Source organism: Solanum verrucosum, unplaced genomic scaffold (genome assembly GCF_900185275.1).
Source record: "Solanum verrucosum unplaced genomic scaffold, falcon-dt-bn FXZP01000182.1, whole genome shotgun sequence".
Classification (NCBI taxonomy): Eukaryota; Viridiplantae; Streptophyta; class Magnoliopsida; order Solanales; family Solanaceae; genus Solanum; species Solanum verrucosum.
In genome coordinates, this window is record NW_026020378.1 from 3,655,958 (window position 1) to 3,682,918 (window position 26,961).

Sequence of the window (26,961 nt, forward strand, 5' to 3'; positions counted from 1 at the left end):
TGGGTGGATATAATCCAATTCCTTCAATGTACTCATACCCCACTCTTCAGGTGCTATAACCTTTTTAATAATCATTTTTGAAAAGTTATAAACTTTCTTGGTGTTAGTGGGATAGAAGTGCTGAAATTCACACCCTGTAGATGAGAGTATTATCTCATAATGCATTCTGTATTTGTAAACAATAGTAGTATAAGATACTGTATCCAAATACCTAGACATTATTTGCCATGGCTCATTTCTCCATTTGAGATCATTTTCTTCTAAAAGAAGTATAACTTCCTTTTTATCATTCATATCAAAGACTTCTATGTTCTCATCATCTAATAGGATTGAGGAGTATGACGGTGGATTATTAGCCAATTCTTTCTTTGATTTCATAAAATTCATAAACTCCTTATACATCGGGTGGTCTATATTAATGCCACTGGTTCCACTTGATGAAGCAGTTGATTACTAACATTAAATGATGTTCTTGTTGAGCGAGGATATGACCTCATCTTCCTGGGTTTGTTCTTCCTCCTCTTCCTCTCCTGGATGGAGGGGGCCATGCTGGTCTCATCCTGAAAAAGAAAATAAATTGAATTATTAGTCTAGATATTCTCTAGTAAGAAAATCAGGAAGACTATTATCTTCACCTTTCTTATACTGTAATTCAAAATCGAAAGGTGCTAAAAGAGCTTGCCATCTAGCAAACATTTGCTTGGAAACATCATGTTTACAGTCTTTATAAAACATAAATCTAGCAGCTTGGCAATCAATTTTTATTAAAAACTTTTGATTATAAAGATCGCCTTGGAACTTAAGAACATATTTAACTATAGCTAAGATTTCTTTAGCTATAGTAGCATAATTTTTATGGGCATCATTCCATTTGCCAGAATAGAATTGGACAATATAATAACGCTTACTATTAGGACAATATTGGGTTAAAACTCCCCCATATCCTTTATCTGAAGCATCGGTTTCAACTGTTTTTGCCCAATTAGGATTTGCCAAAGTTAAACACGAAAGGTTTTTAACTTTTTCCTTTATCCTTTTGACAGTTTCAGTATGATCATCGGACCAAACCTTAGGATTATTTTTCAACCTGTCATATAAGACAGCAATATCTTTTGCTAAATCTTTATTAAAAAGCTTTATTAAAAGGAGCAACATAATTAAGACTCCCAAGAAATCGTTGTAACTGAGTCTTATTAGTAATAGTATTAGGAAATTTTGAAGCAAATTCAATGCTTCTATTAATAGGACTAATATTACCTCTTTCAATATTATGTCCAAGGAATCTAACATTTGGGTTGAACAAAGCCATTTTAGGTTGTGATAGAACCAAACCATTTTGCATAATAATTTTCTTGAATAATTCAAGATGTTTAAAATGAGTTTCCACATTTTTTGAAAATACTAAAATATCATCTATATAAACTATTATAAAATTACTATAAGGAATGAATATATCATTCATAATCTTTTGAAATTCAGAAGGGGCATTTTTTAGACCAAAGGGCATAACATTCCATTCAAACTGTCCCATTGGCACATAAAAGGCTGTCTTAAATCTATCTGACTCAGCTATCTGAATCTGCCAATAACCTGATTTTAAATTAAACTTAGAAAATATAATAGCATCATAAACTCTATCTAATAAATCCTTTTTATTAGGGATGGGATACCTGATCCATCTTAATGCTTTATTAAGAGGTTTATAATTGATTACCAGGCGAGGAGCTCCTCTTTCTTGTTCGCATGTTTATTAACATAGAATACCGTACAAGACCAAGGTGACTTGGAATGTCTTATAAGACCTTTCTGAAGTAGTGAACTTATTTCCTTTTTGCATAACTCTAAATATTCAGAGTTCATTTGACAAGGTCTAGCCTTGGTAGGAATATTATTCTCATCGAAGTCGTCCTCATAAGGAAGGCTAACTACATGCTTTTTCCTGTTCCAAAAAGCATTAGGGTGATCTCCATAAATATCAATAGAGCATTGATTGGATAGAATAACAATTTTCTCTTGTAATTTAGGATTTTGTAAAATATGATCAACTTCTATGCTATTGATCTCCTGTTTTATAAAACTAACTTGATTATTTTTTGAAACTAAAAGTTTTACAGTTAAATCATTTATCATTCTAGTAAATGGCTTGGTAACAAACTCTAGTATAAACGGTTTGTTATTCCAAGTTCCAATAATTTTATTATTATCCCAATGGGTCAGAGGGAAAATATCATTTAAGAAAGGTACACCCAAAATAATATTATTATTATTATTATTATTATTATTATTATGGTAGATTTACCAATCATTATGAAACCATTAGATCTCTTCTAAATGGTCTTAGATGTAGACATTTAGGTGAGTTTAGATGGTATAAAGACACTTATTTAAGTCGGGTCATGGAACTTCTCGAAAATGGTTTAGAATTCTGGAAAGCCAAATTTATTGAGGATGACCAACCTGAGCCTTCTAAGGTTCATCAAGATTCGAATGATGCTTGCAAATATCATGGTGATGTTTGTCGCTGCGAACATGATGAATTCTACAAGCTGCAATCTCAGTTCGAAGACATGAAAATGTTCACTATCACTGCAGACAATGTGATAGAACTTCTAAAAGAAGTTACCGATAATACTCTTTGTGAAAAGATCATTCAATTGGCTGCTAGTAAAACTAGCTCTTCAACTAGTATTCCTAACGATAAAAAGGTTAAAGATGATTTTAATTATTCTGCTCCTTACTCCTTGTCTGAAGTTCATAATAGACTCTCTTCTAAACAAATCATGGTTATTCGTGATATCTCTTTTGATGATTTAAAAGGAGAAATTGAACATTTGAAGGAAGAAATTGAATTTCTTAAACAAAATCATATTATTTATGATCACCGTCTTACTCAGATTAAGTCTGCTAATAACAAAGGAAAAAATAAGGTTGATGAATCTACTGCTGAAGAAAATACTCTTGCCAACACTTTAAATATTGATACAAAACAAAATATGTTTTTAGGATTGATGCAAATTGTAACAGCTCATAAATGGTATGTTAAATGTACTATATTAATTGATAATACTTTTTCTATAACTAACATTGGTATGATTGATAGTGGCGCTGATGTGAGTTGCATTCAAGAAGGTCTTGTACCTACTAAATATTTTGAAAAAATAACTCATATGGTCAAATCTGCATCTGGTCATGCTTTAGATATAAAGTATAAATTATCTAATAATCGTATTTGCCAGAATAAAGTTTGTATTCCTCACTTCTTTTTCTTAGTAAAAAATCAGTTATACCCTCCTATTATTCTAGGAACTCCTTTTATAAATGCAATTTATCCTTTTACTAATATAAATGCTAAAGGATTTTCTGCTACTTACAAAAATCAAGATATTAATTATACTTTTATCACCGAGCCTATTTCTAGAGATATTAATGCTCTAATTGAAATGAAACAAAAACATGTTGATTATTTACAACTTGAGATATTTAGTATGAATATATTCGATACTTTAAAATCTGCTAAAGTACAGGAAAAGATTAAACCCAGTTCTGAAAAAATGGCCATTGATATTTGTGTTGATCATCCTAGTGCCTTTTGGAATCGGAAAAAGCATATTGTAACTCTTCCATATGAGGATGATTTCTCTGAAGAAAATATCCCTAGCAAATCACGTCCTTGTCAGATGAATACCGAATTAATTGAATTCTGCAAAAAAGAAATTGATAATTTATTGCAAAAGGTTTGATAAAGCCTTCCAAATCACCATGGTCGTGTACTGCTTTTTATGTTAATAACACAACAGAGAAAGAACGAGGTGTTCCAAGGTTAGTTATAAATTATAAACCTTTAAATAAATTTATGACAAGCCGTAAAAGTAATACCAGTATTATTTGGTAAAATAAACGGAGCTTGAGGAGGATAAATGGATTGAATAATATTACCTGATTCACCTTTGTAAGATCGTTCAAGAACGTTGATGAATAAAAGCAAATAAGTGGTTATAAACCAAGGCACAAAAAACATAAGATGATTAAGTAATGCACAAGTTTCATAAAACTCTTGAGAAATATTATTTAAATCTTCTTTACTACAAGTGTCAAAATACCAAGTTTTAATCCGGTTCCATTTTTCATTTAAAAATTCATTTTGAATATATTTTCTTGCCAGCGAACCTGGACTAAAATCAATTTGATGTTCACTCATCATTAAATATCATTAAGATTAAAATCCATCTCGAATACATAAGGAATATCCTTATCAGAAATATCAGATGCTTTATCATTCGTTTGAACAATGTTTAACCGATGATCAATTTTAATTTTTTGTTTTTCTGCAGATATAACTGTTGATAAAGTATGTAATGAAGTAGCGCGATTTCTAGCTGGACCATAACAAGGTTCTATCGGAGAAATATGTTGAATAGCCAGTCTTCTATCAAAAGCAAAAGAATGTCTACTATAAGGAACACTTTTTTCATCAAACAGCATACAAATTTTTCCATCGGAATTTTGACTAATATGAGAATATTCAGAATTAGCGACAACATCGGTCATTTGCTCAGGGGGTATAACAGAATCTAAAATTCAAGTGGTAGGAAAATTAATTTCTTCCCATTTTATAGGTCTTCTAGTAGTGACGTTAGATTTGGTGAAATTAGTTTCTACTAAAATAGTTTGATCAGATGTATCATATAACTTACATCTAGAATTCAAAGTAGCAGGTAATTTATAATAGATTCTATACGACAAGCAGATTAATTCAGATCCAGGTGCATAGTTATAACCATGCATTTTAACATTCAAGGTTAAAGCATCTAATATATTAGAATCAGTCAAAGATAACTACAAATTGGGCTGAGCATTAAAATAAACTGGACCATAGGCCACCGTAGATTCTATCGAACCCATCAAGGATTGACGAAAATTTAAATTCCTCGCATCTCGTAGAGCAGCTAAGAAAGTCTCTGGTAACCCTTTAAGAGTTAAAGGTTTAAAAGCAATTTGAACCATGCCAATATGCAAAAATTTATACTGAGATTTATATAATTCAATATCACGCTTATTTAATACATGAATAGTTTGTTCGGATGAGTTTAATGCCAAGGATTTTTCAGTTATTTTAATCAACTATTCATTAGAAATCTTATCAAACCAACCATAATCATAAATGGTTTTTTTATTAAGTTTCGGAATAGTCCATTTGTTTAACAAATCAAGGTTTTGAGGTATATCTACCTATTCTAGTCGAGTGCTTTTAATATCTTCTTGATCCATAAAATAGAGAATATATCTATGCCGAAATTCTTCACATCAATTATATATATACCATGAAAGTTCCTAGGCTCTGATACCAACAATGATACAGGATCACTGACCTGGCGGTGGTCCGCTCAGTCATAGATCAAGCAAGGTAATATCCTTAGAGGTAGTCCAACTACATAAGAATCGAAATACACAAGAATTTTAACATAGTTTTTCAGACTGCATGGTTTAATTATTTTACCCAAGCAAAGGGCCTTTCAAGAAGCTAATACATACTTTTATTGAGCCCATGTATCTGATAGTTCTAACGGGTATTAGGCGCCCTACTTATCAAACTCTTTTTTGGGCTAAAAACCACGGCTCATCAGACAGAGTCACAAAGACAAAGCCAATAAAAGTAGTACTAGATCCGACTATACCTCAATCTCAGAACCAAGTCGAAAAGCCATACTAAAATTCTTCTATATTTAAATAAAGCTTAGATCCGTTCATGGTCTATATAAAAGAGAAGTTAGTTATCCGGCATAGATACTCCTCACTTCTTTTTCTTAGTAAAAAATCAATTATACCCTCATATTATTCTAGGAACTCCTTTTATAAATGCAATTTATCCTTTTACTAATATAAATGCTAAAGGATTTTCTGCTACTTATAAAAATCAAGATATTAGTTATACTTTGATCACCGTCTTACTCAGATTGAGTCTGCTAATAGCAAAGGAAAAAATAAGGTTGATGAATCTGCTGCTGAAGAAAATACTCTTGCCAACACATTGAATATTGAACCGAAACAATATATGTTTTTAGGAATGATGCAAATTGTTACAACTCATAAATGGTATGTTCAATGTACTATATTAATTGATAATACTTTTTCTATAACTAACATTGGTATGATTGATAGTGGCGCTGATGTGAATTGCATTCAAGAAGGTCTTGTACCTACTAAATATTTTGAAAAAACAACTCATATGGTTAAATATGCATCTGGTCATGCTTTAGATATAAATTATAAATTATCTAATACTCGTATTTGCCAGAATAAAGTTTGTATTCCTCACTTCTTTTTCTTAGTAAAAAATCAGTTATACCCTCCTATTATTCTAGGAACTCCTTTTATAAATGCAATTTATCCTTTTACTAATATAAATGCTAAAGGATTTTCTGCTACTTATAAAAATCAAGATATTAGTTATACTTTTATCACCGAGCCTATTTCTAGAGATATTAATGCTATAATTGAAATGAAACAAAAGCATGTTGATTATTTACAACTTGAGATATTTAGTATGAATATATTCGATAATTTAAAATCTGCTAAAGTACAGGAAAAAATTAAACTCAATTCTGAAAAAATGGCCATTGATATTTGTGCTGATCATCCTAATGCCTTTTGGAATCGGAAAAAACATATTGTAACACTTCCATATGATGATGATTTCTCTGAGGAAAATATCCCTACCAAATCACGTCCTTGTCAGATGAATACCGAATTGGTTGAATTCTATAAAAAAGAAATTGATAATTTATTACAAAAGGGGTTGATAAGCCTTCCAAATCACCTTGGTCGTGTATTGCCTTTTATGTTAATAACACAACAGAAAAAGAACGAGATGTTCCCAGGTTAGTTATAAATTATAAACCTTTAAATAATTTTTTAAAATGGATTAGATATCCTATTCCTAATAAAAGTGATTTATTAACAAGATTATATGATGCTAATATCTTTTCAAAATTTGATTCAAAATCTAGATATTGGCAAATCCAAATATTTAGAGACCATTCAAATAGAACGGCATTTAATGTTCCATTTGGACAGTACGAATGAAATGTAATGCCTTTTGGGTTAAAAAATGCTCCCTCAGAATTTCAAAAGATAAAGAATGATATTTTCAATCCCTATTTGGATTTCATCATAGTTTATATTGATGATATTTTGGTATACTCAAAGACTCTTGAAATGCATATTAAGTATTTAGACATTTTTAAGAAAATAGTTATTCAAAATGGTTTGGTCATATCTAAACCTAAAATAAGTCTTTTTCAAACATAAGTTAGATTTTTTGGTCATTTGATTTGTCAAGGAAAAATGACTCTTATTTAGCGATCTATTGAATTCGCATCAAAATTCCCTGATATTATTACAGATAAGACGCAATTGCAGCGGTTTCTGGGAAGTTTAAACTACATTTCCCCATTTTACAAGAATTTATCTCGAGATTTAGCTCTGTTATATGACAGGCTAAAAAAAGATCAGAAAAAGCCTTGGACTAATAGTCTCACAGATCTTGTAGAGACTATTAAAGAAAAAGTTAAATCTTTACCTTATTTAACCCTTGCTAATCCTGCTTGGCCAAAGATTGTAGAGACGGATGCGTCTAATAGTGGGTATGGAGGTATATTGAAACAAATTAATCCGCATGATAAAAATAAATATCTTATTCGATTTCATTTAGGATAATAGAGCGATGCTTAGAAAAAATATGCGACGGTAGCTCATGAAATGTTAACTATTGTTAAGTGCGTTTTAAAATTTCAAGATGATTTATATAATCAAATTTTTTTGATAAAAACTGATGCTCAGTTAGTCAAGTATATATTTGATAAAGATTTTAAACATGATGCGTCTAAGTTAATTTTTGCTAGGTGGCAGGCACAATTAGCCCCTTTTGATTTCAAAATTCATTATAAAAAGGGAAGTGATAATTCCCTCCCAGACTTCTTATCAAGAGAATATTTTTCTTCTGATGGGTTTTCTTGACTTCTTTCTTGATAAAAATTTGGTTATGATTTTGAAGGCAGTTCTTCTTAATAGAGATTTAAAGGAACTTATATTATGGAAAATTATAGATGGAATGATGATTGATATCGTCAATAATTACATGATTGAACAAGAGCTTTATGAAAGATTTTACTGTGATGAAGTTTATAACCTCTTGAATGATTAAAAATATAACCTCTTGAATGATTAAAACTAAATGCTATGTTTGCAGGATGGATCCTCTTTGGATAACCAAGGCTAGAGGAAAAGGCAGTTATACTCGCGGAAGGGGAAGATCATCCCTAAGTTCATCAAGATCATCATACGGATCTTCATCATCTAGTACTCCAATTATACAAAAGGGTGGAATGAGTTTAAATAACTTAAACTCTAGAGCACAAGAAAAAGCTTCATCATCAATACATCTAGAAGATATTCCAGAAAGTTATCCATTATATGCTAAACAACAGGAGTTTCTAACTCAAAAGCAAGGTGATTCTTTTGCTTCAATCACCAAAGAAGAAGTTGATGATATCAAAACATATGAAAAGGTAGAAAAAAGAGAAATGATATTTCTCTTAGAAAACTCTTACATACAGAGAAGAGAAGAACCTTGGAAGATATTCCAGAGGTATTTAGTTAATGGGCTTTATTTCCCGGGTGAGTCATACAAAACTCGAAAATATTATGAGACTCTGCTGATAAGCATAGGTGTTGAATTTCAACATTTTTCAGGATATAATACAAGTGAGAATGGCTATAACTTCTCTAAAATGATTATAAAACATGTCATTCATATTGAAGATTGGGGTATTTCCTCAATGACTGAAAGATAGTTCATTCTAAACAAAGTCATGGTAAGCTTTACCTATTGGGATTATATTCAGGCATTTATTAAAGTTCTCTGTTATAACAATGAGAGGCATAAACATACTTGGTTTATAAAAGTATGTGCCAAGATATTTGTGAATCCTATACCAAATTGGTTTTTAAACTGGTGGTCATACCACGGGCTAACAATAAAAATATTGCCCGAACCATTTCTCAAGTTATACAAAGAATGGGTCAAGGTTTCCCCAGATCTCAACAAGTTATATCATCAAGAACATATTTGTTATTATCAACAAATTGAACAAATATTTTTTTTTATAGAATTCTCTGTTCCATGGATTCATAAATGGGTTCCGGAAGTAGATTTCACTGAGGAACAAATCACTTGTGTATACAGAACTTATTATAATAATTTTTGGGACAAGTTGATGAAGAAAGATCCTCAAACAAAGTCCATATACGGATAAGAATTGCTGGATCTAATTACGAAAACCATACACGATTATAAATCGATTCCTAATAAAGGAATTATGACTGATGACTCAACCTTCGTAAAACATATGGCTAGAAAAATTTTTAATCATGATGAAGGAGAACAAAATGAAATGATTATGAAATATCTAGAAGAAGTAAATAAGAAGATTCTTCTAAATATACGTCATTACGCAAAATCAGATTCATCAATGCGTAGTGAAAGAAGTGAAGATATGCACGAAACCCAACAATATGAAGAAGAAAGTCCAGTGGATGCACTGAAGAAAGCCGAAGATTTTTTGGCAAAATTAAAGGACAAAGTGTAAAGCTTATGCGCATCGGTAGTGGGCCCGCGCTACTGTAGCGACACTGTTCACTAATAGTAAATACATTGTTACCAGGACCCAGATGGGGGCCCAGTATCCTGAACAAAGATGCTTCTTTTTCTATAAATAGGTCTGATTTTCTTTAATTGAGGGCAGGTTTTAGAAACCCTCTCTCCTTCTTCCTACTTTCTCTCTCCCCACTTGTAAAATATTTTCAAGTATTATAAGCTTATCGGACTTTGGCAGGAGGAATAGTAAAGTGTGTTGTTTGCTATAAGGTACTTCCTTTTATTTTCAGTTTTTATCTCTGAGTTAGGCTGTGACTATGTCCGGCTAAGAAATTATATTTATGCCGGATAACTAACTTCTCTTTTATATAGACCATGAACGGATCTTAACTTTATTTAAATATAGAAGAATTTTAGTATGGCTTCTCGACTTGGTTCTGAGATTGAGGTACAGTCGGATCTAGTACTACTTTTATTAGCTTTGTCTTTGTGACTTCGTCTGATGAGCCGTGGTTTTTAGCCCTGCTTGGGTAAAATAATTAAACCATGCAGTCTGAGAAACTACTACGGTCTAAGAATAAAATCCTGAATCTCAGAAGGTCTTTGAATATGAACATCAGGCTGTTTTGACGAAGAAGCCTGTTCCGAAACTTGTTTCACAGATTTTAGCTAATTATCAATTTGAACAATCAGATTAGACAGACTATCTAATTTTTTGTCTAGAGAACTAATATGTTCACCAATAACTTTAATATATAGACCCAAATAATTATTTTGAGAAATAAGACGATTAATTTCATTTATACTTACCGCTGCGACTTCAATATCAATAAATTTATGAAAAACAGTAAAAGTAATACCAGTATTATTTGGTAAAATAAATGGAGCTTGAGGAGGATAAATGGATTGAATAATATTACCTGATTCATCTTTGTAAGATCGTTCAAGAACGTTGATGAATAAAGGCAAATAAGTGGTTATAAACCAAGACACTAAGAACATAATATGATTATATAATGCACAAGTTTCATAAAACTTTTGAGAAATATTATTTAAATCTTCTTTACTATAAGTGTCAAAAAACCAAGTTTTAAACCGGTTCTATTTTTCATTTAAAAATTCGTTTTGAATATATTTTCTTGCCAGTGAACCTAGACTAAAATCAATTTGATGTTCACTCATCATTAAGTATCATTAAGATTAAAATCCATCTTGGATACAGAAGGAATATCCTTATCAGAAACATCAGATGATTTATCATTCGTTTGAACAATGTTTAACCGAGGATCAATTTTAATTTTTTGTTTTTCTGCAGATATAACTGTTGATAAAGTATGTAATGAAGTAGCGCGATTTCTAGCTGGACCATAACAAGGTTCTATCGGAGAAATATGTTGAATAGCCAGTCTTCTATCAGAAGCAAAAAAATGTCTACTATAAGGAACACTTTTTTCATCAAACTGCATACAAATTTTTCCATCTGAATTTTGACTAATATGAGAATATTCAGAATTAGTGATAGCATCGGTTATTTGCTCAGGGGGTATAACAGAATCTAAAATCCAAGTGGTAGGAAAATTAATTTCTTCCCATTTTATAGGTCTTCTAGTAATAACCTTAGATCTGGCGAAATTTGTTTCTACCAAAATAGTTTTATAAGATGTATCATATAACTTACATCTAGGATTCAAAGTAGCAAGTAATTTATAATAGATTCTATACGACAAGCAAATTAATTCAGATCCAGGTGCATAGTTATAACCATGAGTTTTAACATTCAAAGTTAAAGCATCTAATATATTAGAATCAGTCAAAGATAACTGCAAATTGGGCTGAGCATTAAAATAAACTGGACCATAGGCCACCGTAGATTCTATCGAACCCATCAAGGATTGACGAAAATTTAAATTCTTCGCATCTCGTTGAGCAGCTAAGAAAGTCTCTGGTAACCCTTTAAGAGTTAAAGGTTTAAAAGCAATTTGAACCATGCCAATATGCAAAAATTTATACTGAGATTTATATAATTCAATATCACACTTATTTAATACACGAATAGTTTGTTCGGATGAGTTTAACGCCAATGATTGTTCAGTTACTGTTCATTAGAAATCTTATCAAACCAACCATAATCATAAATGGTTTTTATATTAACTTTCGGAATAGTCCATTTGTTTAACAAACTAAGGTTTTGAAGTATATCTACCTCTTCTAGATGAGTGCTTTTAATATCTTCTTGATCCATAAAATAGAGAATATATCTATGCCGAAATTCTTCACATCAATTATATATATACCATGAAAGTTCCTAGGATATGATACCAACGTTACAGGATCACTGACCTGGCGGTGGTCCGCCCAGTCATAGATCAAACAAGTCAATATCCTTAGAGGTAGTCCAACTACATAGGAATCGAAATACACAAGAATTTTAACATAGTTTTTCAGACTGCATGGTTTAATTATTTTACCCAAGCAAAGGGTTTGTCAAGAAGCTAATACAAACTTTTATTGAGCCTATGTGTCCGATAGTTCTAACCGGGTATGAGGCGCCTTACTTATCAAACTCAATTTCGGACAAAGACAAAGCCAATAAAAGTAGTACTAGATCTGACTGTACCTCAATCTCAGAACCAAGTCGAGAAGCCATACTAAAATTCTTCTATATTTAAATAAAGTTAAGATCCGTTCATGGTCTATATAAAAGAGAAGTTAGTTATCCGGCATAGATATAAATTTTTAGCCGGACATTGTCACAGCTTCCAAATCGGAGATATAAAAAGATTTACATTTAAAAGTAGAGAATTAAATTACCTTGTATCAATAACTTGATTTACTTTCGGCGAACCTCCGGCAAACTGAGAGCTTTACAAACTACGAGAAAAAAACAACTTAAAAAAAAACTTTTGAAGAGAGAGTGTTTTTCTACGCCCCTTCTTCGAACTACAAAAGACCTTATTTATAGAAGAAAAAGGGATCTATCTACAGTGATCTACAGTGACTGATCTACAGTGATTTACAGTGACCATGGGTCCCTTATCAATGAGTCCCAAATGTATAGTAACAATTTTTCTACTGTGGTTTAACAATGTATCTACTGTTAATCAATAGTGGTCATATTGTCTTTCTTTTTCAACTCCCTAAGTAAACCTTCTGCTTTAGACAACATATCTTCTGTCACGGGTTTCGCCGATTCACAAGGTTGGGCCTCTTGAGCATCATCTGCGATATCATCACTTGTTTCACTTCTCATTGAAGTGTCTAATTTTTCATAGTGAGTGATATTGAGGAGTAGATTCCTCCTAATTTCATCCAAATACTCCTTTATCATTTCTTTTTTATTTCATCTTGAATGAAAATTCTTCTAGCAATATGTTTGACGGAGTTGTCAGCAATTATTCCTTTGTGATGAATAGTACCATAATTTTGGATTCTTTGAGAAATAGAGTCCAATAATTCTTGGCCATATAATGATTTAGTCATGGGATCCTTCTTCATTAATTTATCGCAGAAATTAATATAATAAATCCGATATAATTATGAAATTTGTTCTTCAGTAAAACCTACTTCCGGGGTCCATTTAGGGATCTATAGGATCGAGAATTCTATGAAGAAATAAACTTGTTCAATTTGTTCTATATAACAAACATGATCTGAGTGGTATAAATCATTAAGGTCTGGTGAAACCTTAACCCAGTTTTTGTATAACTTTAAAAAGGGATCAGGTAAAATCTTTACTGTCGGTTCGTGGCATAATTGCTATTAGCAGACTCAATCTGAGTAAGACGGTGATCACAAATAATAATAATAATAATAATTATTATTATTATAATAATAATAATTATTACTGGTATTATTATTATAAAGGAGTATTTGGATGAAATTAGGTGGAATCTACTCCTCAATATCACTCACTATGAAAAATCAGACACTTCAATGAGAAGTGAAACAAGTGATGATATCGCAGATGATGGTCAAGAGGCCCAGCCGTGTGAATCGACGAAACCCGTGACAGAAGATATGTTGTCTAAAGCAGAAGGTTTACTTAGAGAGTTGAAAAAGAAAGACAAGATGACCACTATTGATTAATAGTAGATACACTGTTAAACCACACTAGAAAAACTGTTACTGTACATTTGGGACCGATTGATAAGGGACCCATGGTCACTGTAGATCACTGTAGATCATTGTAGATCACTGTAGATAGATCCCTTTTTCTTCTATAAATAAGGTATTTTGTTATTTGAAGGAGGGGAGTCGAAAAACACTCTCTCTTCATTAAAGTTTTTTTTTAAGTTGTTTGTTTCTCTTAGTTTGTAAAGCTCTCGATTTGCCGGAGGTTCGCCGAAAGTAAATAAAGTTGTTGATATTTTTCATCGGCCCTGTTGGCCATTGTTAAAAGGTAATTTAATTCTCTTCTTTTATTTTTAAATCTTTTTATATCTCTGATCTGGAAGCTGTGACTATGTCCGGCTAAAAATTATATCTATGCCGGATAACTAACTTCTTTTTTATATAGACCATGAACGGATCTATGCTTTATTTAAATATAGAAGAATTTTAGTATGGCTTCTCGACTTGGTTCTGAGATTGAGGTACAATCAGATCTAGTACTACTTTTATTGGCTTTGTCTTTATGACTCTGTGTGATGAGCTGTGATTTTTAGCCCGAAATTGAGTTTGATAAGTAGGGTGCTTGATGCCCGGTTAGAACTATCAGACAAATGGGCTCAATAAAAGTATGTATTAGCTTCTTGACAGGCCCTTTGCTTGGGTAAAATAACATTGCTATGATTGATAGTGGCGCTGATGTGAGTTGCATTCAAGAAGGTTTAGTACCTACTAAATATTTTGAAAAAACAACTCATATGGTTAAATCTGCATCTGGTCATGCTTTAGATATAAAGTATAAATTATATAATACTCGTATTTGCCAGAATAAAGTTTGTATTCCCCACTTTGTTTTCTTGGTAAAAAATCAGTTATATCCTCCCATTATTCTTGGAACTCCGTTTATAAATGCAATCTATCCTTTTACTAATATAAACGCTAAAGGATTTTTGGCTACTTATAAAAATCAAGATATTAGTTATAATTTTATCACTGAACCTATTTCTCGAGATATTAATGCTTTAATTGAAATGAAACAAAAGCATGTCGATTATTTACAACTTGAGATATGTAGTATGAATATATTCGATACTTTGAAATCTACTAAAATACTGGAAAAGATGAAATTCATTTCTGAACAAATGGCCATTGATATTTGTACTGATCATCCTAGTGCTCTTTGGAATCGGAAAAAATATATTGTAACTCTTCCATATGAAGATAATTTCTTTGAGGAAAATATACCTACCAAATCTCGTCCTGGCCTAATGAATACCGAATTGATCGAATTGTGCAAAAAGGAAATTGATAATTTATTGCAAAAGGGTTTAATAAAACCTTCCAAGTCACCCTGGTCTTGTACTGCATTTTATGTTAATAATGCAGCTGAAAAAGAACGAGGTGTTCCCAGGGTAGTTATAAATTATAAACCTTTAAATAAATTTTTAAAATGGATTAGGTATCCTATTCCAAACAAAAGGGATTTATTATCAAGACTATATGATGCTAATATCTTTTCAAAATTTGAATTAAAATCTGAATATTGGCAAATCCAAATATTTAAACACCATTCTTATAGAACGACATTTAATGTTCCGTTTGGACAATACGAATGGAATGTAATGCCCTTTGGTTTAAAAAATGCTCCCTCCGAATTTCAAAAGATTATGAATGATATTTTTATTCCTTATTTAGATTTCATCATAGTTTATATTGATGATATTTTGGTATACTCAAAGACTCTTGAAATGCATATTAAACATCTAGACATTTTTAAGAAAATAGTTATTCAAAATGGTTTGGTCATATCTAAACCTAAAGTGAGTCTTTTTCAAACAGAAGTTAGATTTTTGGGTCATTTGATTTGTCAAGGAAAAAGTGACTCCTATTCAGCGATCTATTGAATTCGCATCAAAATTTTCTGATATTATTACAGATAGGACGCAATTGTAGTGGTTTCTGGGAAGTTTAAATTATATTTCCCCCTTCTACAAAAAATTGTCTCGAGATTTAGCTCCGTTATACGACAGGCTAAAAAAAGATCATAAGAAGCCTTGGACTAATAGTCTCACAGATCTTGTAAAGACTGTTAAAGAAAGAGTTAAATCTTTGCCTTGTTTAACCCTTGTTAATCCTGCTTGGGCAAAGATCGTTGAGACAGATGCGTCCAATATGGGTTATGGGGGAATATTAAAACAAATTAACCCACATGATAAAAATGAATACCTTATTCGGTTTCATTCAGGAAAATGGAGCGATGCTCAGAAAAAATATGCAACGGTAGCTCATGAAATGTTAACTATCGTTAAATGTGTTTTAAAATTTCAGGATGATCTTTACAATCAGAAATTTGTGATAAAAACAGATGCTCAATTAGTCAAATATATGTTTGATAAAGATTTTAAAAATGATGCATCCAAATTAATATTTGCTAGATGGCAGGCTCAATTAGCCCCTTTTGATTTTGAAATTCATTATAAAAAGGGAAGTGATAATTCCCTCACAGACTTCTTATCTAGAGAATATCTTTCTTCTTAATGGGTTTTCTTGACTTCTTTACTGATATTACTTTGGTTACAATTTTGAAGGTAGTTCCTCTTAATAGAGATTTACAGGAACGTATTTTATGGAGAATTATAGACGGAATGGTGATGGATATCGTTGCTAATTACATGATTAAACAAGAGTTATATGAAAGATTTTATTGTTCTGAAGTTTATGACCGTTTAGATGATTAAAACTAAATGCTATGTTTACAGGATGGATCCTCATTGGGTAACCAAGGCTAGAGGAAGGGGCAGTTATACTCGCAAAAGGGGAAGATCATCCTCCTCAAAAACATCAGGATCGTCATACGGATCCTCATCCAGCTCTCCAATTAAACAAAGGGGAGGAATGAGCTTGGTAAAACTAACAAGCTTTTTAAAAGAAGCTACTTCTTCGATACATCTGGATGATATTCCAGAAAATAATCCATTATACGCCCAACTAAGAGCATATTTATCTCAAAAGCAAAGTGATACTTTTGCATCGGTGGCGAAAGAAGAGGTTGATGATATTAGATCCTATGAAAGGGTAGTAAAGAAAGAAATGATATTTCTTATTGAAAACTCTGAGATACAGAGAAAAGAAGAACCCTGGAAGATATTCCAGCGATATTTACTTAACGGATTATACTTCCCAGGAGAGTCATACAAAACCCGCTCGTATTACGAGACCATTTTAACGAATACATGTAGTGTTGAATTTCAGCACTTCTCAGGTTATAACACACACGAGAACGTTTATAACTTCTCTAAAATGATCATAAAGCAGATTATATCAATTGAAGATTGGGGTATATCCTCGATGAAAGAAAGGCAGATCAGCCTTAATAAAATCCCTACCAATTTCACTTCTTGGGATTATATTAACGCTTTCAGCAAAGTCCTTTATTATAACAATGAAAGGCATAAACATACTTGGTTTATCAAGGTGTGTGCAAAGATATTTGTTGACCCAATTCCTAACTGGTTCTTAAACTGGTGGTCATACCACGGGCCGACGGTAAAAATTTTACCTGATCCTTTTTTAAAGTTATACAAAAATTGGGTTAAGGTTTCACCAGACCTTAATGATTTATACCACTCAGATCATGTTTGTTATATAGAACAAATTGAACAAATTTATTTCTTCATAGAATTCTCGATTTCATGGATCCATAAATGGACCTCGAAAGTTGGTTTTACTGAAGAACATATTTCATGCTTATATCGGATTTATTATAATAATTTTTGGAATAAATTAATGAAGAAGGATCCCATGACTAAATCATTATATGGCCAAGAATTATTGGATTCTATTTCTCAAAGAATCCAAGATTATGGTACTATACCTCACAAAGGAATAATTGCTGACAACTCCGTCAAACATATTGCCAGAAGAATTTCCAATCAAGATGGAAATAAAGAAGAAATGATAAAGGAGTATTTGGATGAAATTAGGAGGAATCTACTCCTCAATATCACTCACTATGAAAAATTAGACACTTCAATGAGAAGTGAAACAAGTGATGATATCGCAGATGATGCTCAAGAGGCCCAACCGTGTGAATCGGCGAAACCCGTGACAGAAAATATGTTGTGTAAAGCAGAAGGTTTACTTAGAGAGTTGAAAAAGAAAGACAAGATGACCACTATTGATTAACAGTAGATACACTGTTAAACCACAGTAGAAAACTGTTACTGTACATTTGGGACCCATTGATAAGGGACCCATGGTCACTGTAAATCACTGTAGATCGTTCATTGTAGATCACTGTAGATAGATCCCTTTTTCTTCTATAAATAAAGTCTTTTGTAGTTTGAAGGAGGGGCGTCGAAAAACACGCTCTCTTCATTAAAGTTTTTTTTTTTAGGTTGTTTGTTTCTCTTAGTTTGTAAAGCTTTCGGTTTGCCGGAGGTTCGCCGAAAGTAAATAAAGTTGTTGATATTTTTCATCGGACCTGTTGGCCATTGTTAAAAGGTAATTTAATTCTCTTCTTTTATTTTTAAATCTTTTTATATCTCCGATTTGGAAGCTGTGACTATGTCCGGCTAAAAATTTATATTTATGCCGGATAACTAACTTCTTTTTTATATAGACCATGAACGGATCTAAGTTTTATTTAAATATAGTAGAATTTTACTATGGCTTCTCGACTTGGTTCTGAGATTGAGGTACAGTTAGATCTAGTACTACTTTTATTGGCTTTGTCTTTATGACTCTGTGTGATGAGCCGTGGTTTTTAGCCCGAAATTGAGTTTGATAAGTAGGGCGCTTGATGCCCAGTTAGAACTATCAGACACATGGGCTCAATAAAAGTATGTATTAGCTTCTTGATAGGCCCTTTGCTTGGGTAAAATAATTAAACCATGCAGTCTGAGAAACTATGTTAAAATTTTTGTGTATTTCAATTCTTATGTAGTTGGACTACCTCTAAGCATATTGACTTGATTGATCTATGACTGGGTGGACCACCGCCAGGTCAGTGAGCCTGTATCGTTGGTATCAGAGCCTAGGAACTTTCATGGTATATATATAAATGATGTGAAGAATTTCGGCATAGATATATTCTCTCTTTTATGGATGAAGAAGATATTAAAAGTACTCGGTTAGAAGAGGTAGATATACCTCAAAACCTTGATTTGATAAACAAATGGACTATTCCGAAAGTGAATATAAAAACTATTTATGATTATGGTTGGTTTGATAAAATCTCAAATAAACAGTTGATTAAAATAACAGAGCAATCTTTGGCGTTAAGCTCGTCTGAACAAACTATTCGTTTATTAAATAAGCGAGATATTAATTTATATAGATCTCAATATAAGTTTTTGCATATTGACATGATTCAAATTGCTTTTAAACCTTTAACTCTTAAAGGGTTACCTGCGACTTTTTTAGCGGCTTTACAAGATCTGTGAGACTTTATTATTATTATTATTATTATTATTATTATTATTATTATTGTTATTATTATTATTATTATTATTATCGTTGGTATCAGAGCCTAAGAACTTTCATGGTATATATATAATTGATGTGAAGAATTTCGGCATAGATATATTCTCTCTTTTATGGATCAAGAAGATATTAAAAGCACTCGACTAGAAGAGGTAGATAGACCTCAAAACCTTGATTTGTTAAACAAATGGACTATTTCGAAAGTCAATATAAAAGCCATTTATGATTATGGTTGGTTTGATAAGATTTCTAATAAACAGTTGATTAAAACAACTGAACAATCCTTGGCGTTAAACTCGTCCGAACAAACTATTCGTTTATTAAATAAGCGTGATATTGAATTATATAAATCTCAGTATAAATTTTTGCATATTGGCATGGTTCAAATTGCTTTTAAACCTTTAACTCTTAAAGGGTTACCAGAGACTTTCTTAGCAGCTCTTCGAGATGCGAGGAATTTAAATTTTCGTCAATCCTTGATGGGTTTGATAGAATCTATGGTGGCTTATGGTCCAGTTTATTTTAATGCTCAGCCCAATTTGCAGTTATCTTTGACTGATTCTAATATATTAGATGCTTTAACCTTGAATGTTAAAACGCATGGTTATAACTATGCACCTGGATCTGAATTAATTTGCTTGTCGTATAGAATCTATTATAAATTACTTGCTACTTTGAATCCTAGATGTAAGTTATATGATACATCTGATCAAACTATTTTAGTAGAAACTAATTTCGCCAGATCTAAGGTCACTACTAGAAGACCTATAAAATGGGAAGAAATTAATTTTCCTACTACTTGGATTTTAGATTCTGTTATACCCCCTGAGCAAATGACCGATGCTGTCACTAATTCTGAATATTCTCATATTAGTCAAAATTTCGGTGGAAAAATTTGTATGCAGTTTGATGAAAAAAGTGTTCCTTATAGTAGACATTCTTTTGCTTCTGATAGAAGACTGGCTATTCAACATATTTCTCCGATAGAACCTTGTTATGGTTCAACTAGAAATCGCGCTGCTTCATTACATACTTTATCAACAGTTATATCTGCAGAAAAACAAAAAATAAAATTGATCCTCGGTTAAACATTGTTCAAACGAATGATAAAGCATCTGATATTTCTGATAAGGATATTCCTTCTGTATCCTAGATGGATTTTAATCTTAATGATACTTAATGATGAGTGAACATCAAATTGATTTCAGTCCTGGTTCACTGGCAAGAAAATGAATTCAAAACGAATATTTAAATGAAAAATGGAACCGGTTTAAAACTTGGTTTTTTGACATTTATAGTAAAGAAGATTTAAATAATGTTTCTCAAGAGTTTTACGAAACTTGTGCATTACATAATCATATTATGTTCTTTGTGCCTTGGTTTATAACCAATTATTTGCCTTTATTCATCAACGTTCTTGAACGATCTTACAAAGATGAATCGGGTAATATTAGTCAATCCATTTATCCTCCTCAAGCTCTGTTTATTTTACCAAATAATACTGATATTACTTTTATGGCTTTTCATAAATTTATTGATAATGATGTCGCCGCAGTAAGTATAAATGAAATTAATCGTCTTATTTCTCAAAATAATTATTTGGGTTTATATGTCAAGTTATTGGTGAACATATTTGTTCTCTAGACAAAAAATTAGATTGCCTGTCTAATCTGATTGTTCAAATTGATAGTAAGCTAAAATATGTGAAACAAGTCTCGGAACAGGCTTCTTCGTAAAAACAGTCTGATGTTCATATTCAAAGGCCTCCTGAGATTCAGAATTTTATTCTTAGACCTTTGCACGACCTTGAAAATCTTCTTGATAAAAAGTTTTCTCAATTTGGTGCAAGTGCGAAACCGCTAAGTCTCGCTGAAGATTTTGCAGATGAGATGGAAGCCACTTTTGATTTCAAAACTCAAATAGAAATGGAAGTTAATAAACTTCATGGGTATCGAAAGAAGAATAGTGGTAATACTGCTTATGCTAGAAAACCTAGCATGCAAACATATTACTATCCCAGGCCTACTCCTCAAGAAGTTCTAATAGAGGAAAGAGATTGGAATCAAACTAACACTTCTTATAGTGGAAGTGAGATTTATGAATGGAATCTCGATGGGTTAACTGATAGGCAGTTGACGATTATGGTTCATATGATGCTTATGTATGCTACTATCTGCAAAAGTGTTAGTAACACTGACAAGACCATTTGCAAGATGATTATTGCAGGATTTACCGGTCAACTAAGAGGATGGTGGGATAATTATATGCCCTCTGATGCAAGAGCAGCGGTAATTAATGTTAAGGCAGTAAATGAAGGAGTTGATAATTTAGGCTTTGCCCTTGTTCAAAATAGAGAAGACGCTGTGTATACACCTATTTTGACTATTCTTGAACATTTTAGTGGTAGATTTACCAATCAATATGAAACCATTAGATCTCTTCTAAATGGTCTTAGATGTAGACATTTAGGTGAGTTTAGATGGTATAAAGACACTTATTTAAGTCGGGTCATGGAACTTCCCGAAAATGGTTTAGAATTTTGGAAAGCCAAATTTATTGATGGCTTACCTTCTTTATTTACAGAAAGAGTAAAAAAGACTCTTAGAAATCCTCAAGGAATTATTTCCTATAGTGATTTTACTTATAGAAAGCTTATTGGGGCTTGTACGCAAGAAGGCATAAATTTGTGCAATGAGTTAAAACTCTCAAGACAGCTTAAGATGGATAAGCTTAGAGAAAAGTCTCAATTAGGAGATTTTTGTAGTCAATTCGATTTACCGGATGCTTCAAAAAGCACCAACCGAGAAACTTCTAAATCAGAATCTCATAAATCTCATCATAAGAAAAGAAGATTTAAGCGAAGGACTAGAGAAGAAAGAGATGAGCGTAGGACTCATCGTAAATCTCATAGATTTACCAGGAATAAGTCAAGGCAAAATCTTGATAAGATTAAGTGTTATAAATGTGGAAAATTTGGGCATATAGCTCCAAATTGTAAGTTGGAAAAGCTTAAGACTCTAGAACTTGATGATGATATTCAAGAGAAGATTTATAGTTTTCTATATAATTCTGAACCGAAATGGCCAACCGATTATGCTAACTGATATTTATTCTAGTAAACTTTTAGTTTACTTTTGCATGTGATTCCTTCATCATGCTCATATTTTTATTCAACAAACAAGAGAAAGGTGGGTAACCTTTTATGTAAATATTCATAATCCGCTTTGATTGTAATAATCTAAAGATATTTAATCTTTCAATAATTTACAGTCTCAATATAATAATTTTCAATTCCTCCGAAACTTAAAAAGTTTCTTTTGAGACTTACTACAATCCCAATATTATGAACAATTTCATTCCGGATAGTAACAAATCAGCTCTTTCAAAACTCTCAATTAGTTTTGTGTACTACCATAAATTTCACAACACCATTTTTATGGTGACCATCTCCTTCAAGGAGAAAATTATTATTATTGTCATGGTTAAAATTATTACATGCAAGACTTATTTCTTGACAACTAATGACAAATTTGTGTTGCCACACAACAACATATGTTTTGATCATGGCCACAACCTTTATAGAAAAGATTTATTTCTCTCTTTCATCCTCCAATAGTTCATAATAAAACATACCACAATATTTGTGTAGTACTCAAAGTATATGACCAAAATGACCATTTATGTCAAAATATTTTCAACATACCACAATATTTGTGTAGTACTCAAAGTATATGACCAAAATGACCATTTATGTCAAAATATTTTCTTTCAATCTCTCAAACCTCCCGTAGAGGTGAGATGTGACATTCATCCAACAATACATGAACATGTTCTTTTCATACGAACACAAGTCACATTTTCTTCGAGAAATGGACTATAACCATTTGTACATTCTCCATAAGTTTTTATTAGAAACTCATTGTCATGCTTTGGCATTATCAAATTTATGTGACTCACGTCAACATCACTTAAGAGGTCAAATGTACCAATTGTACTACCACTTTGTATTCCTTTATTTTGATGGAGGATTTACAAAACTTTTTAAATTGAGTTGCATCAACAACAATGTGCCCAATAACTTCTCATACCACTTTGATGTATAAAAATTACATTCACATTTGAAGGACCATCTTAAGAAACAATGTGTCCAATAACCTTTTATACCACTTTAATGGACAAAATTTTCTTTACATTTGAAGAAAACATCTTAAGAAACCATAATGTTCTTCCTTTTAATTACCACAATGATGACCATTACAACTTATCATACCCATATTCATACATTCAACCACTTGTCATTTTTCAGATATATTACGTACTGCTACCACATTCACATAAGAGAATGGAGCAGATCAATTGGGCGAATTTCATGACTTTTATCAAGAGCATATCAATTTGCTCATTCATCATTACATCATTATTATATTATGTTGGGACTTGCACCCAACGTCTTACCCATAAAAATGCATTTTAGGTCATTATTTATTGGGACCCAACCCAACATTTTATTATCATGATGCATCAGGACTCTCACCCGATTACCCTCTTGGTGTGATAGGACTTGAATCCTTCGTCTTACCCTCAATCAATGACATAAATGCCAAATATAATAGGACTCACCATTGAGCCTTAAAAAAATATTACCACTTTGTGATTAACATGTACAAATAAATATAGAACAAGATTGTCACTTTGTGATTAACATGCATAATAAAATATAGAACAAAAAAAAAATACATTAAAAATATTCTCAACAAAGTATGTACTAATATCTTAAACTTGTCAAAACAGAGAGTTACATATAATGTTTGGTGCATAATTATTAAGGTAGTGAATTACCATTATAAATCAAAGAATCAATTGCACACTAAAAAAATAATAATTCCAATTACACTAAAATAAAATTGCTCACTACCATCACCCCTTTTTCAATTTTCATGTGAACCCAAATTATTTCACACACAAAACAAATTAAATTAAAAGCTTATGTAATAACCAAAACTGTGAGCATAATCACAAATAAAATATAAAATAAGTTTCACATACAAAAGAAAGTATAAATAGTCATAGGTGAGAAAAATGCTCAGTAACAATAATATTAATCATTCGCCTTGTTCACAAGTAAAATATAAAATAGATTCCACAATAATTTACCTTGTTCTCGAGAGAAAAATAAACACAATTATTTTACCTTCTTTTGTTTACTTTGCTTCAATCCTACAATTGGTAGAACATTCGTGCTGATAATGTGTTGTAAAACTAAAACAAAATAAGACAAGAAATATAGAAGATAAAAGCAATAGAAATAGGGAGACAAGAGATGAGAGCTTTTCTTATTATTCCAAGTCTTCAAGTGTATACAATATGAACCCTTATGCCTCTATTTATAGTGTAACATAGAGGAATGCAAAAGGTTAGTCATAAACATGACATTAACATAAATATAATGGAGAGGTTATGGAAGTGAAAGGTTACAAGAATAATGGTTATAAAGGTGGAGGTTATGGAGGTTATGATTATCTTCATAATGGAGGAAAGTAATGGAGTAACTTCTTGATGTAGTGGACATCCACAATATATTATTTTATAACAATGTGACATTTATCAATTGACAAATGAAACCAAATACAAGGGTCTCCCAGGTCATTCCGCCTAAATTTTAAAATAACAATTAAAAAAAAATATTTTAAGTTATTTTCTCTTAATTATTTAATTACAACCAATATATCTATCTATATATAAAGTTAAAATATTAGATATAAACAAGATGATGTGGTACCTTTCTATATTTATCTTTTTTCTAAACTTTTTAGCATTTTCTTTATTTTTTTTCACCGGTGTGATATTTTAAAAAATAATTTCAAAATCTCCTCTTAAAATAATTACTCAATAGTATTATTCTCCATAATTCACATTTCTAGATCTCTGTAACTTCTATTTTTAATTGGTAATTAAAAATATTCATGACTTCAAAACCTTTCATGTGGATAGCCCCCTAAATTAATTAATGTGCAAGTTATGTATTTTATGTTATCTTACTTAATTGCTACAAGTAACAATTTTAAACTCAGGAGATTTTCTATAGAGTTTTGTATTTTATTAGCATTATTTTGACTGCATCATGGGCTAGCCCATACACCCACTGCAAGAGTGGAATACTACTTAGTCAAGTAGAAAGGCCAACCTGAGAGCGAGGCAAGCCGGGAAGTATATATTTATAAGAGTATACTAATAGTTTTGGTATATTGCCATCGTTTTTTATTCCGTTGTATAATAATTATTATTATGTTGCTATTCTTTTTATCTTGAATGTTTGATTTTCATATTAGATTCACGCTAGATTAAAAAAATTAAGTATAGTATATTATTAATTGAATAATGCAAATATGATATTCCTATTGGATTGCTTGTGTAGTGTTGATATGATATCTCAAAATACTGAAGATGATTTTCACCAAAATAAGAATCTACCGTTTATTATTTTACAAGCAACATATTCTAAAAGATGTATTTTTTTTTTAGATAAAATAATATGGTAAACATGACTTGAAATTAGTGATATATTTCCACTCTAGGAATTTTTAGTAATATATATATATATGACGTGTTAAACAAGTTAGAGAATGTAAATTCTGAATTTTATTAAATTATTGTTTATCTATTTATTTAGAGTAACTTTTTTCATTAATTTTTATATGAACACCGTGAATATAAATCCGTCCTAAAAATATAATTTAGAATTTATTGAAGACGCACAAATAGAAAGCAAATTTTCTTGAAATTATTTTTCTTTCTTTACACGTTTTTAAAGATAACATACCAAATGGATTATACAAAATCAACTATGTTTAAAGTACTAAAAGCATAGGTAGTGAATTATAAGTTGAAATATAATTTATTGGGTTCAATGGTAATAATATTTGACTCAAAATATTTTTTTAAAAATTATTCATAAATCTAATGAGATCCGCGTGAAGCACGGATGTGTTTACTAGTATGAGTATATACGGAAATATATGCCAACTGAATTGTCAAAGATAATGTAGTACTAATACATATATGGGAACATGAATCAATTCTGAAACTATAAAGAAACTACATACATGACTTGTCATAACTTATTTTAATTAGTAAGTGATATGTTGAGAGGCATAATTATGGTTGATTCAATGTATTTTATTATATTCTAACCTTTTCTTTTTCTTTTTTGTTTCCACACTTTCAACCTTATCTTTTTTTTTCCATTTTTAGTAATATATGATATAATTATTTATAATGTTATCATATAAAAAGTAGTCAATCAGTCCTTATAAATAATGGACTCTATACTCTGTGAAAAAGAAAAAGAGAAGCAGCTACACCATTGAAATCGATTCTAATTTTTACTCCATATTGATTTTTCGAGTTTCATGAACTATTTATTTGATTCTAATGGAAGATTCCACAATTAATGCTACTTTGGAGATGTCAATACAAGGAGTCTTCACTGGTTTCTACCCATTGCAATGGTTTTACTAGTATCACTGCGCTCTTCACTTTTGATGCTGACACTTGTACGCATTCGTTTGACACTTTTGAACATATCAGTCAAAATTCATGTAATTTGCGACATATGTATTAATAGAAACATTGTATCACCCTTAAATATATAAACATATAGAATTTTTCTAATAATAGTTACATCAATTTTTTTGATACACAAATATAGTACGATA

General features: G+C 31.2%; 1 protein-coding gene across 1 annotated transcript in view; it reads right to left on the reverse strand.

Annotated features, from left to right (window-relative positions):
* The window catches only part of LOC125838691 (casein kinase 1-like protein 3), a 509,325-nt gene that overhangs the window by 234,353 nt on the left and 248,011 nt on the right, over positions 1 to 26,961 (reverse strand). The window lies entirely within an intron of this gene.